Source organism: Ictidomys tridecemlineatus, chromosome 15 (genome assembly GCF_052094955.1).
Source record: "Ictidomys tridecemlineatus isolate mIctTri1 chromosome 15, mIctTri1.hap1, whole genome shotgun sequence".
Lineage (NCBI taxonomy): Eukaryota > Metazoa > Chordata > Mammalia > Rodentia > Sciuridae > Ictidomys > Ictidomys tridecemlineatus.
In genome coordinates, this window is record NC_135491.1 from 40,647,404 (window position 1) to 40,662,954 (window position 15,551).

The following is a 15,551-nucleotide window of genomic DNA, read 5'->3' on the forward strand; positions in this document are numbered from 1 at the left end:
TTTTCCCCTTGAACAATTTGTAAAGAACAGCTGTAGTATATCTAGTTTAGTAAAAGGTAAAGTTTGCATGAGGCAGGAAGTTAGATTGAGTTGTGACCAGAACACTGCGAGAAGTGTCTAACACTTAGAATTCACTTTTTGTCTTGATAATACTGATTTCCTCTTATCTTTCCAAAAATTACTCATTGCCCCCAATGTGGGGTTTCCTCACTCAGATACTCTTCAATTCATAATGGGATAAAATATCAAAGTCAACCCATTATAAATTGAAAATACCATACCTGTAAATTGCATCTAATTCACCTAATACATTAAATATCATAACTTAGCTATATGGGACACCATAGAGTCATTTTTTTTAAATCTTTGTGGTAGCTGCTAGTGCCTAGAATCTTGTGAAAATATGGTAATGGGTACTTTTAGCCCAGAAAAAAATAACAAAATTCAAAATTTTAAATAAAGCTTTTGATAAATGTATATTATTTTATATACATTGTAAAGTCAAAAGATTCATCCAAGAAAAAGTTTCATCTGGCAATTTCTAAGGTCATAAGCTCAGTCTACTCTAGTCTCTGTTTTTAAGTAAAGGGGCATAAGAATGAGGAAAATGTCTATATCACCTGCAGAATTATTTTTCCTTTCAGAGAACATAATTTTGGCTCTGTTTTTTAAATATAGCAATTACTTCATATAACCACACTCAGTAATTATTTAAAATTTTTTCTTTGTACTATTGTTATGTGTCCTTCAATTTTCTTTGCACCTAATTTGATGGCAAACTAAAGCCAGGAATATGGAGAAACTCATCCTCTAGCCATCACATTAATTGATGTCTGGGAGTCAGGTAAGACTATCTAATGAGACTGAATCAAGTGATCAGTGAGAAATGCTGATTTTCAAATACATTTTATCTAACCATTTGAGCTTCCTTGAAAATTGGCATAATTACACACTCCAACCCTCTAAGATATGGTAATTTTTGATTCAGATATTTCATTTCACAGAAGAGGGAAAGGGGAAAGAAGGTTTGATATGAGTGACTTCAGTACCTATTGACTGTAACAGAAAGTACTTTCTGAACACGCATGAAAGAAATGTAAATTATTAAATTACCTCAAGTGATTCTGAAAAAGTCGATCCACCCTAACATCTACTACATATAATGCCTTCTTTTTTTTTTTTGCTTTTTTAAGGGGGGAAAAAGCTTGTAATCAAAGAACTATGAATATTCTGAGCAAAAATGGGATTAGAAAATTTATGGTGCTTACACAATGAGAGAAAGAAATGAGACTTTTAATTCATGGGGTCACATCATATCCATTTTAGATTCTATGGTTAAGTGATTCCCCCTGACTATAAAGTATTCATTAGGAAGTGAAAGACATTTTAGAAATACATTTTATTGAATAATGGCAAGAAAATCATAAAATTACTCAGAGCTAAAAGCCTAGTTGTGTGTGGGGATGTGTGGGGGTGTGGGTGCTCGTGCCTGCCCCCTCATTTTGCATTATTTTTATGCATGCAAGAATAAGTATAAATGAGAAGCCAAGCTGATGTGATGAAGCTTGTTTACAGATAGTCACCTAGTTATTTGAGTCTCCATAGACTCAGTGAAAAGAATTTGTCTTTCTTTCAAAAAAGTAAGCATTGCTGTCTGCCTACTATGTTCCAGGATTGGATAGTGCTAAAAGGTTCTATGGAGCCACTATGCCAAGGTCTCTGACCAGAGGAATGTGATAGTGAAGGAGTGTATGCACACATGTAAAAGCAGCAAGGCCAGATACTGCAAAGGATCCCACTACATGTTCCCTTATTTGCACTTTCAGAACATGTCCTAATAGTTCACCTAATTATAGGTTCACCACTTTACAATATGCTTCTATTTCCCCATATTCATACCTGCCTTCCATGGTCCTACATAGTAATTGCATTTCTATCATGTGAAAAGCTGATCACATCACCTCCCCAGTATTTCTTTTGGAACAACAAGTCTCTTTATGGAATTTTCTGAAACAATGTCAACATTGTAGATGACTCACAAGCAGATTGTAATTTCTGAGAGAAATAGTTTTCCCCTGGCTTTTCAATAATAGAAGATGGTTTTGTGGGAGGTTTTTGATACATTGATATATGAACCAAGCCATTGATTTTTATCCTCACAAATACAATATTTATACAATAACATGAAGAAGAATAAAGCTGATTGCTCATGAAAAAAAAAGAGGTAAAACGTTATGGAAAATGATTATGGGAAAGAATTTTTTTCATTGCTTTTAGATTTTCCACATAAGAGGAGTTTAATATATTCAAACAGATCTACAGATATGTATGCATACTCAGTGAACCTTAATATGCCTCTAAGAAACTTCACTTTTGGAACTCTAAATAAAGTATTATGTTTAATGAAAATGTCTTATGAAACTAAGATAATCCTTATTCAATAATACATCAATGGGTATAAATTGTAAGAGCTTTATATTAGTAGAGGTCATGCTCCCCCAAACAAATAAATGAACAAATCTAGAGTTCCAACATGTTAAATTAAAAAGTGACGATATTGAGAAAGTCTACATTTCAAACCATGTGTACATCCCTGTTTGTATGTCAATTAGGTGTTACTGCTTATTAGCAGGATCTTAACCATAACAGTAGTAAGAATATGCGTATGGTTTCTATTCTGTTTGTCATTAAACACCTACATTTAAATAAGCAGGAGTTTTGAAAAATTGTCCCTCTCTATGCCTCACTAATCTTTTATCACTTCTTTTAGTTGCTTTGCTATCTTTCATGCCACCTTGATCTCCTATATTCATATCTGCTAGTGTTCAAATCACTGCAAAATCCGTTGCTATTTTTTTAAAAATCCATTCAATTTAAATCAACAAAGGAAAGTTTTAAGTCTCCAGCCAATCATCAAGGATGCAATTTTGTGCAATTTTTTGTTGAAGACATGTGGAAAGAAAAGGGCTTATTTCAGGTTCTGTCCAAAAAGAGAGAGCAAAAGACAGAATACAGAGCCCTTATAGTTTTCTGTAGATTCATCAGTTTATCTATTGAAGAATCCAGCCTTGAACCTTGACCTGTCTGCTTCTGACACACATGACATCAGAGAAAAGGGTTCACTAATTGTCTACTCACTTGCTTCTCTCATTTCTTAAAACACATATGCACAATGCAAATTCATACCAACCCTCATTCTTGCCAAAACTAAGACTATAGACTTTCATGGATATAAATGTGCTGTCTGTAGTTCATGCTAAACTCAATAATTGAAGAACAATAGAATTGTCCTGTGAGCAAAGAATAAGAGGAAAAGGCAAATGAGCTGCAATTATTTGCATGGATCGAAGAATATCAAGGGCCATTTAAGATTCATCCTCTAGTCTAGTAAAGGTTATAGCACAAGACAAAATGGAACAAGGATCGATTTCATTCAGAACATCCAAAATGAAATGATGATAATTTTTCACATGAACAATTTAATTTTGGCATAAGTGTTAATATTCTGAGAGGTTTTATAATTTGAAATGCATCTCCAGGAAGGCTATGGGACTCATTGTTAGACTGCCATAAGTATCATATAGGCTACCACCATTGTGAATAACATCACGTTTTTTCTTCACCCATTGTGCAAAAGACTCATTAAGCATGTACTATGTGCCAATGTGTGGCACATACACAAATATTTATTCATCATTTTAACATTCATTTGATTATTTAACCACTCTTTGAAACATATTTAATAAACTCTTCTTTGTAGTTATTATATTAGGCAATAAAACAAACAAAAAATGTGTGTAAAAATATGTTTGGTAAATTCAGAAATTTGTGGAAGAGACCAAAAAATTTTCCTTCAATACAGAGTAGTAAGTGATAAAACAGGATTGTGTCTCAGATGGCTCAAACAATAAATTGTTAAAATGATCATCAATGGCTGGGGCTGTAGCTCAGTGGCGGGGCACTTGCTTCCATGTGTGAGGCACTGGGTTTGATCCTCAGTCCGACATAAAAAAATAAATAAAGGCATGCTGTCCATATACAAGTATTAAAAAAGATTAAAAATGATAATTAAGAATTTCACAGAAACAGTGAATGTGTTTGGTGGACAAGAAAATTCATCTGTAAATGATTTTGTCTGTTTGAGGAACTACATAACTTCCATGAAATCAAATCTCAGATCAGTGATTCTGTTGTGCAGTTTTCTGCCCATCCAGATATTTGGCAATATTTGGAGTAATTTCTGATTGTTTTTTTCATTGATTCAAAAAAAATAAATGACAGCAGAATGTATTACAATTCTTATTACACATATACAGCACAACTTTTCATATCTCTGGATGTATATAAAGTATGTTGACACCAATTTGTGTCTTCATACATGTACTTTGGATAATGATGTCTATCACATTCCACCATCCTTGCTAACCCCCTGCCCTATGACTTTGGAATAATGTTACTGGGATCCAGTGAGGAGAGTCCAGAGACAATCCATTCCACTTTGTACAGCTCCCTCAGCCAACCACAAAAATACTCATTCCAAAATCTCAATTGTGATTTGATAGAAGTAGCTAAAGGACCAAGAGGGAAAGAAATTAGAAATGAAGACAATGGATTCATATAAGAAACTTTGAATCTTCTTCTGGGTGAAAGAGAAGAAGTCATACAGTTTAACATGATAATTACTTTTTCATGTTGTCTAAGATAAATATATAAATAGATGTATGGGAGATACAGTTGTGACTGAAATTTAATGCTGCAATAGTGATAATTAGACTATGGTAGTAATTGTATTAATTCTGGTAAATATGAGAGCATGAACTAAGATGATGGAATTAGAGAAAGATACAAACTGACAAGCTATAATAAAGTCCCCACAGGAGGATTTAGTGGAGAAAAGAAAATTTAAGATCGCTTACTACTTCATGCAAAAATGTATGAACAAAATTTACATTTGAAGCAAGATGTAAAGAAATAAATGTACTTGGAGCAGTAATCTAATTCAGCTTGGATTTCCCTATCTGTTATTTGTTTTTACTTATTATTCTTCAAAAATATTTTATCTTCAGAAGGCTCCAGATCCTTGGCAATTTCTTGGACAACTTCACACTAGATTTTAAGAACATTGGCTCACATTATGGATTCCAAACTGAGCTTGTTTCCTTGATGTTACTAAGGAAATTCTCCCAGTGTAATGTCTGATGTTAAGAGCAAGAAGGCACTTGCATGTTACAAAGACAAAAGTATGTGCATAGGATTCTCCTGTCAATATTTAATATTTTGCATATTTAAAATTTTTCTTTTAGTGCGATATTTGGAAAGCTTCCTATTTTGTGTGTGTGTGTTCTTAAGCAAAATAAGTATCTATGACTCTTTTGAAAGATGCTTTACAGATGGACAGGGCCTCTGTTTTCGCATTAAATAGAACCAAATGCCGTGCTACATTTGTGCAGCAATGAACATTTATGCAAATCTGAAGAGTAGGCAGGTTCAAGAGCAAATTTCTTAATGCCATTTGCTCTGAAAATTACATAAAGCCTCTAGATCTTTGCTTTTTATAGTAGCTAAAGGAGTTGGGTTTGGTATATTTAAACAATAACACCTGCTCCAGGCAGAAAAGTAAGCACTCATACAGCAGGAAGTGGGTTGCTATTGGTGGGAAGAAGAGTTCCAAATCTTGTTTTCAATAAGTAATAAGATAATGAAATAAAATATATTTTGAAAATTCAGGAATGGGGGTGGACATGGAAGTAGCAGGGTGGGAGGGGAAAGATTTTGCTTTTTGCACTGACAGATGCAGGCAAGAGGCAACAATTCAGCCCAGTCAAGGAGATGGCAGAAGTCCATAGGACTCCATCTGGGGCCTGTTTCTTTGGCCTGTGAAACCTGGCAGAGCCTTCTTCTTAGTACACTAAATTTCCCTATTCCTTTCCACAGTGGCCTAAAATGACAGTCCTCATGGAAAATGACTTGATTTACCATCATGAGGTAGTGACTATCATTTGTCTTTTGTTTGAAGGACTCACTTCCAGACTTTTTACAGGTTGCCACAGGTTCAACAATGATTAAGCTCAGTGGTTTGTAATTCATATGTTATCCAAGCTGAATTCTCCCTTATTATATATAATATAATATATTACCTAATATATATTTAGGTAACCCCATTTCCAAAGGGAGACAGAATTTCTAATATTTTTTTGCATTTGAATTCATGATTTCTTAATGCATTTTTTCTATTCTTGTGGATGCTAGAAGTTTATCCACATGTTTATCATTCATCTAACTAGGACTTACATCATATCGAGAAAGCAGTAGCTCTGGAAATGAAGCAACTCATTTTTCTTCCTACTAGTGTCATTAACTTTCTTCACTCAGTCAGTCATTTCATATATTTTTATTGATTTTCCCAAGAACAATGGTGTTATGGCTGTGATAGCCACTGTCCCATAAATCCCCAAGGTTGATCAGCTGCTCTGACTCTCTGGACTCATATCTCATTCTTTTTAACACCTCCACATACATTCCCTAAGAAATGACAAAGCAAGGTAAAGAATAAAAGCTTCTTAGAGGAATGCATGGTGTGTATTGTTTTGGTAAAGATCAAGCTAGGACTAAACACTTTTTCAGTACCCAATACTATGGTTGGTGTTAGAAATCCTGCAATTAATAACTGTTCATCCCTATTGATGGGAAGCCCAAAATGTTTATCAGATATAATTGTAGGAATACAGAACAATATCAACAATACATTTATTTATTATGTCAAAAGATGGACTAGACACTTTTAATGGGGGTGGTTCTGTGGCAGCCTTCACACTAAGTAATTCTGTGACTTCAGGTAGAGGTACTTTCTCTCTTCTCATTACTTCTTTTTCCTTTTGCCCCTCCAAATTCAATCAGCCCCTTGCTCTCTACCTTAATGAATTCATTCTCCCAGTTCTTCCCTGCAGGGTTCATTAGAATTGTTTCCTTTCACCAACAGCCAAAGCTCTTCTCAATGTCGTTCTCTCTGTAGGATTTTCTTTTATACTCCTTTCTTTCTCATACCCCTTTTGGGTCATGAGAAGCAACCTCTCTGCTGTCATTAGCTCCACAGTTGAGGAAGGAATAACACTTTCATTTTCCATACATTCTACCTACACCATTTAAAATATTCCCTTTCACAAGCCCTCCTAAAATTATAATAACTTAAATATATTACTAATTTCCTGCTCATAACCTAATTCATGCAAAACTTAAGTTTAAAGTGGTACAGAATGGTCCATGGAGAAATATTATCCCAAATGTAGCATCTCACAGTTTTCCATGTGCAGAAACCTTGATGACCTATAGGGAATGGCTAAGGATTTGATGTCTTTAAGTTTCTAGGATAATAGACCAATAATTGGAGATTTATATACTAGAGCGTCTTCCAGATCCACACTTGCAATGGTGCAAAGGTAAGGTTGCTCAGAGAGAGGAACTGAATTGTAATTGAGTTGCAACAAAAATCTCTGTTATTTTGGGAGCTCTGGATATGAGCTGGCCCTTCAGCATTATCTTTCCATGGGTGAAGGGGACCAGGCTGGGACATTGACCCCTTAGAGGATGTAGACTGAGTAGGAGGCATATAATCTTGGATGAGGCAACTCTCTAAAGATAATTCCCCAAGAAAGACCAGCAGAGAGCCTTCTGCTACCTGGTCTCCAGGTGCCAAGGGGTAAAGAAAGCTTTTATCCAAAGATAAGGTCAGAGTGGGAGGCCCAGTACAGTATCAACTGCATGTGGAATGCATGGATTTCAGGTAGTATTTGGTGGACTAGCAGATATATTTGTCTGATATATACTCCCTAACAATTAATTGTGACTTTAAGCAACTTCCTTACCCTTTTTAAAACTGAATTATTCATAAGAAGCAATAGATGGCTACATCTCCATGATATTTTAAATATCCTATTTTCATGTATGTCCACATAAAATAATGGGGAGTCACATAAGTTTGTCATATCCACTTGTTTTCTTGAATGAGTCCTTAACTACCCCGAAACAGAGAATGTCTACCCTGTATAAGCTGCTGTGCTATTTTCTAACACATGTAATATGCTATAACTACTTCACAGAGTGCTTTGTTATCTCTTTTGCATTACAATTATATGTGCAGACATTTTTCAAACTGCTGTGCTCTCAAGGTAAGACCATTGATTTTTTTTAAAGACTGAGATTGCATCAAATTTGTATCCTGTTATTAGGAGTTATGAAACATTTTATTGGTTTATTAAATTAATTCAACCTCAGTTTCCTTATAAAGAAAAGAAAGATTTGCTATTGTTCTTGTTTTAAAATCTATAACGTGTATAAAATACCTTGCAGAGTGCAGATTTCATCAAAGGATTCAGTATTAGATGTTCCTTTCTTGTCACATGCTTTTACCTCACAGTTCCTATTATGCTTCTTTTCTTCTATGGATTTCTTCTTTCTTCCTGGAATGTTTCTTAGAAAAAGAATATATATGTAACCCATCCTCTGTTTACAGTGACTAAAGAGTGCCTTATGCTCAACAACAATTTTCCTCTAAGTACAATCCATAGGCCATGAATAACAGAATCACCAGGTTTTCTTTATAAAATGTAGCATCATAGTCCTTAGTCCATATTATCTAATTCAGAGTATCTGAGGTTTTACCCATCCACTTATCAAATTTCCAAAGCTAGTTTTATCAATATGGAAAACTGGGAACAATAGGAGATTCATAAAATATATTTGCCAAATAAGCATGTATTATGATGGATAATCAATCTCAATATACTTTCTTTAAAGGAGTGAATTTAGTTAGTAAAAACAAATATTTATATATTATATATAATCTATATATCTCTATATATTATCTATGTATAAATAATATATATGCATATTTTATATATATATATATAATATATATATATATATATATATATAATCATGAAGCAATTAAAATGATGAGGAGGCATTCTGAACCTGGATTTATCTTACTTGTGATAAGATAAACAGGGAAGGATGATTGACACAATTAGATTCCCCATGGATGTAAACATGAGCCTAAATGTTGGGAGAATTAAAAAACACTTTCCCCAAAATATGATTATTACAAAGGAGTAAAATGAAACATCCTCAGATATTTGGCATTGGCCAGGATGGTCCAAGTATTTTTACTAGAGAAAAATGTAGTATGAACAAGACACAAAACTCAGCATTAAAGAAATAGAGACATTCAGTCCAGCACCGTGGCACACACCTGCAATCCCAGTGGCTTGGGAGGCTGAGGCAGGAGGATTATGGGTTCAAAGCCAGTCTCAACAACATCAAGGCACTGAGCAACTTAGTGAGACTGTCTCTACATAAAATACAAAAAAGAGATAGGGATGTGCCTCAGTGGTTGAGTGCTCTGAGTTTAATCCCTCGTAAACCCCTCTGGAAAGAAAAGAATTAGAGACATTCATATAATTAAAGACTTGAGTACTAGACATTTCTATCATTCAAATTTACCATTTTTAATGCTTTTGAAGGATCGAGGATAGCTACATTAATATTTCTGTGTTCTATTGTTAGTATGTATTGTTTATAAATCTTAATCCATTTTGATCTGTTTCTTCAGCTTTGAATTTAGAAGCTTTTCTGGGACAATGAAAGCATCCCTTTGATTCTCCTATTTATTTCACTGTAAGTGTTAAGGCTGTGTGCTTTGGCTTATCTTCAATTAAGAATTTTACGGTTTCTGAATTCTTGACTTGGATTGGGTCTGATTTTTCCTTATCATCATTTGTATACAATCTCTAGAAAGTATAGTTCTGCTTCTTTTGGGATGAAGCTGTTCTTATTTCCCAGTTAAATGTGCCCTAATCCTTATCAAACTACCTTTTACCCCAGTATTCAATGGAATTTTAAAACCAAGAAAGTCGTAGGAACCATTACTAAGAAAAATCCCTGATAAACATTGGGAAAAAAAAAAAACAGGGCTAGTCCTCAGCAAAATGTATAAAAACTAAAAGAAAATACAAAACAAATGAATATCTCAATAGTAGAATCAGGAATCTTCACTATTACAAACTGAGCTAACTAATAATACTTATCTCCAGTTTCCAATATATTCTTGATCATTTATGACAATTGACTATGACTGTACATAAGTCTTTTTCCATCCAAACTTGAAAACATTCCCTATCCAAATTCATTTCTAACATGCCTTAATTTGTACTTAGTTATTTACTTAATAATGTCTCCATTGTCCCCAATCTTAACATGTTTCTTGACTGTTTTTTATATCTTCTCTTGTATTTAGTTGGTATTTCCTGTTTGGCTTGTTTAATTCCTAAGATTTTCTCCATTCACTGTCTTCAACTCTGCAAAACTCAGTTCTTATGGTGGTCAATCACTTTTAAGTCAGATAAAATTTCTTCAGCTCTCCAAATAAGGGGGGAGTATAATACAATGGCCAAACAATCATCTTACTCTTCTTTCAGTATGTGAACTACATAGCCCAATGAAGTCAGTCTTTACATATTGTCTGTTTTCTATTTGAATGCAAAGTACGAAATGCAATTCTGGACTCTGTAGTTTGTGTCTTCAAACCTCACAATGACCTATGGAAAACTCTAGGCAATGATTTTGGTGTATAGATCATTCCGACAAGAGACCAGGTTGACTTTGTCTTTCAAAAGGACTGCAGAGTCATACAGTATTAAAAACTTTTTAATGCAAAACAATGCAAACCACAAAATTAATATGTTAGGAAGGCATTACAGCTTGCAAGGACAGTTTTGCTCTAGCTCATTTTTTTTCTACAGTGTCAGTTGGAGTCAATACAGCCATAAAGGTTGTATATAGTCTTTAAAAGAGATGTTTTATAATCACCTTGGAAAACAAAATAAGACCACTGAAAAGAAACCACAGTAAATCTTACCACATTTTTTCTAAAATATTTTGTTTTATAAATAAACTTGTGTGGCTGGATATGCATAGATATTTTTTCCCAGAACAAAAAATTGTGATGCTGATTCTTGTTGGCAACTGGCAATCAGAATCACATAACACAGGGGAGCATTGATCTAACACTAGATTTACTTAGCTTTCGAAAGTTATACAGGGCAACCAATGCAACAGTTCTGAATCTTCAATTCACTGAAAGACCTGATGGTCTTTGGAGTGAATACACAGCATCTCTTGCTTCCTTGCCCATGAAGGCTATATATGGTTTGCATGAACTTAGGTGGTTATTGTAAAGCAGAGAAAAGCAACCATTTCCTCCCTGTCAATCATACTCTGAAATTTGTGAAACTAAGACCTGTTTGGATCACCCAGCTCTAAAAAACTAAATGTGTTCCCCAAATAAGCAACTAACATAAAATGACTTTCTACACTTACCTTAATCATAGAGTTCCCAATGAAACTGAAAACGGAACACCAAGGTCATGATAATCTACTACAAACATATAACAATAAAAGCATGGAAAATGGTAACACATGAACATGTAATATTTTATTGAAGAAAAAGGTTTTAATCCTGAATGGTATACTCAGGAGTGGCTTCAGAGAGGAGAATATATTTGAGTTTTGTGCAGAAAATGAGGAAAATTACTGGTGTTTGGCAATAGAACTAAGGACCATTAAGGCACACACAAAAAGAGTAAGTAGAAAATAGAGTTTCATTATTTGAGGATAGAGCAGGGCAATTTGGGATTTCCAAGGTGCTGGAAATATTTTTACTGTAGAATTCAATGAAGATAGAACTGGAAGACTGAATTTAGCAGAATTGACTTCAATGAATTGAAAGCATTGATACTTTTTTTTTCAGTAATTACATATTTACAAATTATTTGACTTATGTTTACATTACAAAATATCAACATGGGTCACTATATATTGCTATGCTATTTATAGTTATTGAAAACAGAAAGCATTTAAATTAGAAAAATAAAAAACTATCAACTACACTTGGCCACCTCTACTTGAAGGAACCTGTGCATTCATTGAAGAAGAATTTATATGTTGGATGTGTTCAATGAAGCTTGATACTCCCTAGTACATCATGCCCTTTGGAAATGAGGGAAAGGTGGAATAACTAGACCATGGAGACTAGAGGTACCAAAATTTCCCAGTTTGGATATATTCTTCTTGTTGCAGTTTTAATAAATCCTTTTGAGCTTTATTGCTTACTGATGGGACTTATCTTGGGAAAAAAAAATATGGGGTTTTGTGAAAGCTAGATATATTCAGTTTTCCAAAATATATTTTAACATACATTTTTAAATAATGTTAGTGGAACATTAATATCAGACCAAATTTCTATGATTTCACTGACAATATTGAAATGAAAATATGTTAGAGGGACAAAAAATGTGAGTTAAATCCCAGGGAATTAAAGTGATTTTGTTAGGAAATTCCTGCATTGTTACATTAGTACTTCTCTGCCCTTGAAAATTTACATTGAACTGGTATACTTTCTTATAAAAAGTTCAGTTCTAAGAGATAATAGTAAGATCAGCGCCTTAATAATTAAGTATAATTCAGAGGGAATTAGGATGATACTTTTATATTCTTCTCATCCAAGATTCTATGACTATTTTGGTCCTATTACAAAAAAAATGTATAATAATTGTGGTAATGCTCTCTTTACAATTCCACAGCTGAGGTAGTTAGATCTGTGCCTAGAGCAAATTTATTTCCCTAAATATATTTAATTTTTTAAAAAATCACCTGTTGAAGTAAACTTTCTTTTCCCACGTTTTCATTGTAGAAATGAATTCTATACTTAACTCTATCAAAAATTTGGAAATTCAAAAAAATTTTAAAAGTCAATAATACCTTCCATCCTTTCCACATTGGATGCCATCACACCAGCCGTTACCCTGTGCTTTCTTCCAGAGACTTAAATGTCATTTAGAAATGCACACCCTGAAATTTTCTTACCTATATTGAAGACTTAACCTTTTATTCAGTATTACCATTTATGTTTTCATAAATGTCCTGTTATGGTTTAGATATGAGATGTCCCCTAAAAACTCCAGTGTTAACCTTGAAATATTCAAAAGGAAAATTATTGGGCTGGGAGTACTGTAACCTAATTAGTCCATCCGGGTTCGAATGGACTCATTGGTAATAACTGTAGGCAGGTGGAGTGTGTCTGGAGGAGAGGAATTATGAGGAGCACATCCTGTAAGGGTTCATTTTCCATGTTACCCCTTCCCCTTTATCATCTCTATTCCTGGCTGCCATGTGCTTATTAGCTTTCCTCTGGCAGGCCCTGTGGCCATGAAGCTCTGGATGTCCCCAAGCTATGAGCAAAGAACCAGCCAACCATGAACTGAAACTGTACAACTGTGAGTCCTAAAATAAGCTTACCTTTTTTAAGTTGCTATTGTTGGGTATTTTGTTCACAGTGACACAAACCTGACATACACAATTTCCTTTAGTCTCTGTATCACTCTAGTTGGTTAATGATAATTATTTATATTTATATTATGATTTTGAAATTTGGGGGATTTATAGGTCATTTATAGTACTGCACTAGTGTGGTAGATACATTTGGAAACATCACTCTTTTATTTCTGTTATTTTTTTTTCTGTTTTTTTAAAATGTAGTTTACCATTTATTTCCTTAAGCAAACCCAAACACAAATATCTATTTTTTTTTCTTTTAGAGATAATTATTATGAAAAAGTAATCTAAAAGGAATGGCAGTTTTTCACTAGGTGAAATTCTTTACTCATTTTTCTGAGTTTCAGAATGACACAAAATTTGCTTACCTGAAACACTTAAACAGAATTGCGTGTAAGTTTACTTTACTTTGTGAATAAAGTTTATCAAGATTTCATCTTGAATGCAGTTAGGATCATTTCTTTTCATGCCCCATATGATGAAGAAAAGTTTTTCTGAAAAAAAATTGGATGAAAATAGAACTTTGCAACTATAATCACATTTTTTTTTAATCCCCAGGCAAACTCGGTTAGTTTAATTAATATACTAGCAGGGGAAAGAGGGAGACGGAGCAGTCATGCTTAGTAATTTGCAAAAAGTTTAATAAAGTCACTATTTATCAAGATGTAAGCAAGTTATAGGGAAACCAGCAAGGGATGGCAAATACCATAGAGCTAGGGCTGACAGTTTTACGTACCAGGGCTGAGGAAACAGAAAGAGGGAATGGGTACTAGAACTCAGAGAAACAAACTAGGTACAGAGGTGGTGTGACAGGAGTTGAGGGCTTTTTTAAGGGACAAGGTGACCCTCAATGAGTTAGCATGGGGGAAAAAAATTGGAAAATAAACACTCCGGGGTGAATCTTTTCCATTTTCTGATCTCATTTTAATGTCTCTTGTTGGCTCAATCTATATGGCAGCCAGAACACAAAGAAGCTGCCCACAGAAAAAGATCCATTTCAGGAACAGATCAAGGTAGGGAAACACCCAAAGGAGATCTAGGCTGGCAAATGAAAATGTATGCATCCTTAAAAAGACATTAAGACAAATCCTGGGGAGGTTGGGGTATATTGCTTTATGAACATATAACCACCCTTCGATTTTCTTTTTTGCTTTATAAATATGGGGAGAACTCTGTATCATAAAGCAAAACAGGAAAAGGAGAACTTACTATAAAAATGCCTTCTTGATCTTCAGATCTGGAAATATTATAGCTATCAATAATTATAACTTTCATAATTTATTTGCTTTTACTTTTCCTGTTATTGTTGTTGTTGTTGTTAATTGAGTATTGCTATATGCCAGACATAGCATGATGTGTAGGCATGCATGCTCTCATTTGATTCCCCATAGGTATTCAAAGGTTTAAATGGCTTGCCCACAGATGCTCAATCTAAGTAGAGGTGGAGACAAATTTTAGCATAAGTAGTACCTACTACTAGCACAATTAAATATTGTGTACCATGTGACGTGAGCATCACACTCCATCCAGGAAAACATTAACACCATGTTTTCTCATAGTGCTTTCTCTTTCCTATTGTTTCCCATGAGAATGTGCACATATGTATATGATATGAACATAAACACACACCCATAGAATATACATGATCTCTCTATCTATATAGTTTTATTATTGTTCACCTCTCTGTGTCTCTTGTATTTCAACTAACACTTTAACCCATTGTTCAAGGCATTTGTTTTCTGGAAAAGGTGTTTGGAGATGGAGATGAAACCACTAACAATAGTTTAGTATAATGATCTTACGATCAATATCTCAGAAAGGGAGACGTCAACCAGATGGTGACCATCTTCATATGTTTTGTGAACATCTTCATATGTTTTATCTTGCTATAACAGAATCCCCACGCCTTACTAGTTTATAATGAAAGGAGGTTTATCTCGGTTTTGGTAGCTGGGAAGTCCCTGAAAATCATATCAATGTGTGCTCAGCTTCTGGTGAGGGACTCATGCTGCTTCAATTTATGGCACACAGTGAAAGGACAAGTGGGCTGTGCAGAAGAGACAAAACATCAGTGAATCATTGGTTAGAGCAACCCATTCTATAGAAACTAATCTAGTGCAGTGAAAGCAAGAACATGCTCATGCAAGAAAGGCAAGTATCCACAC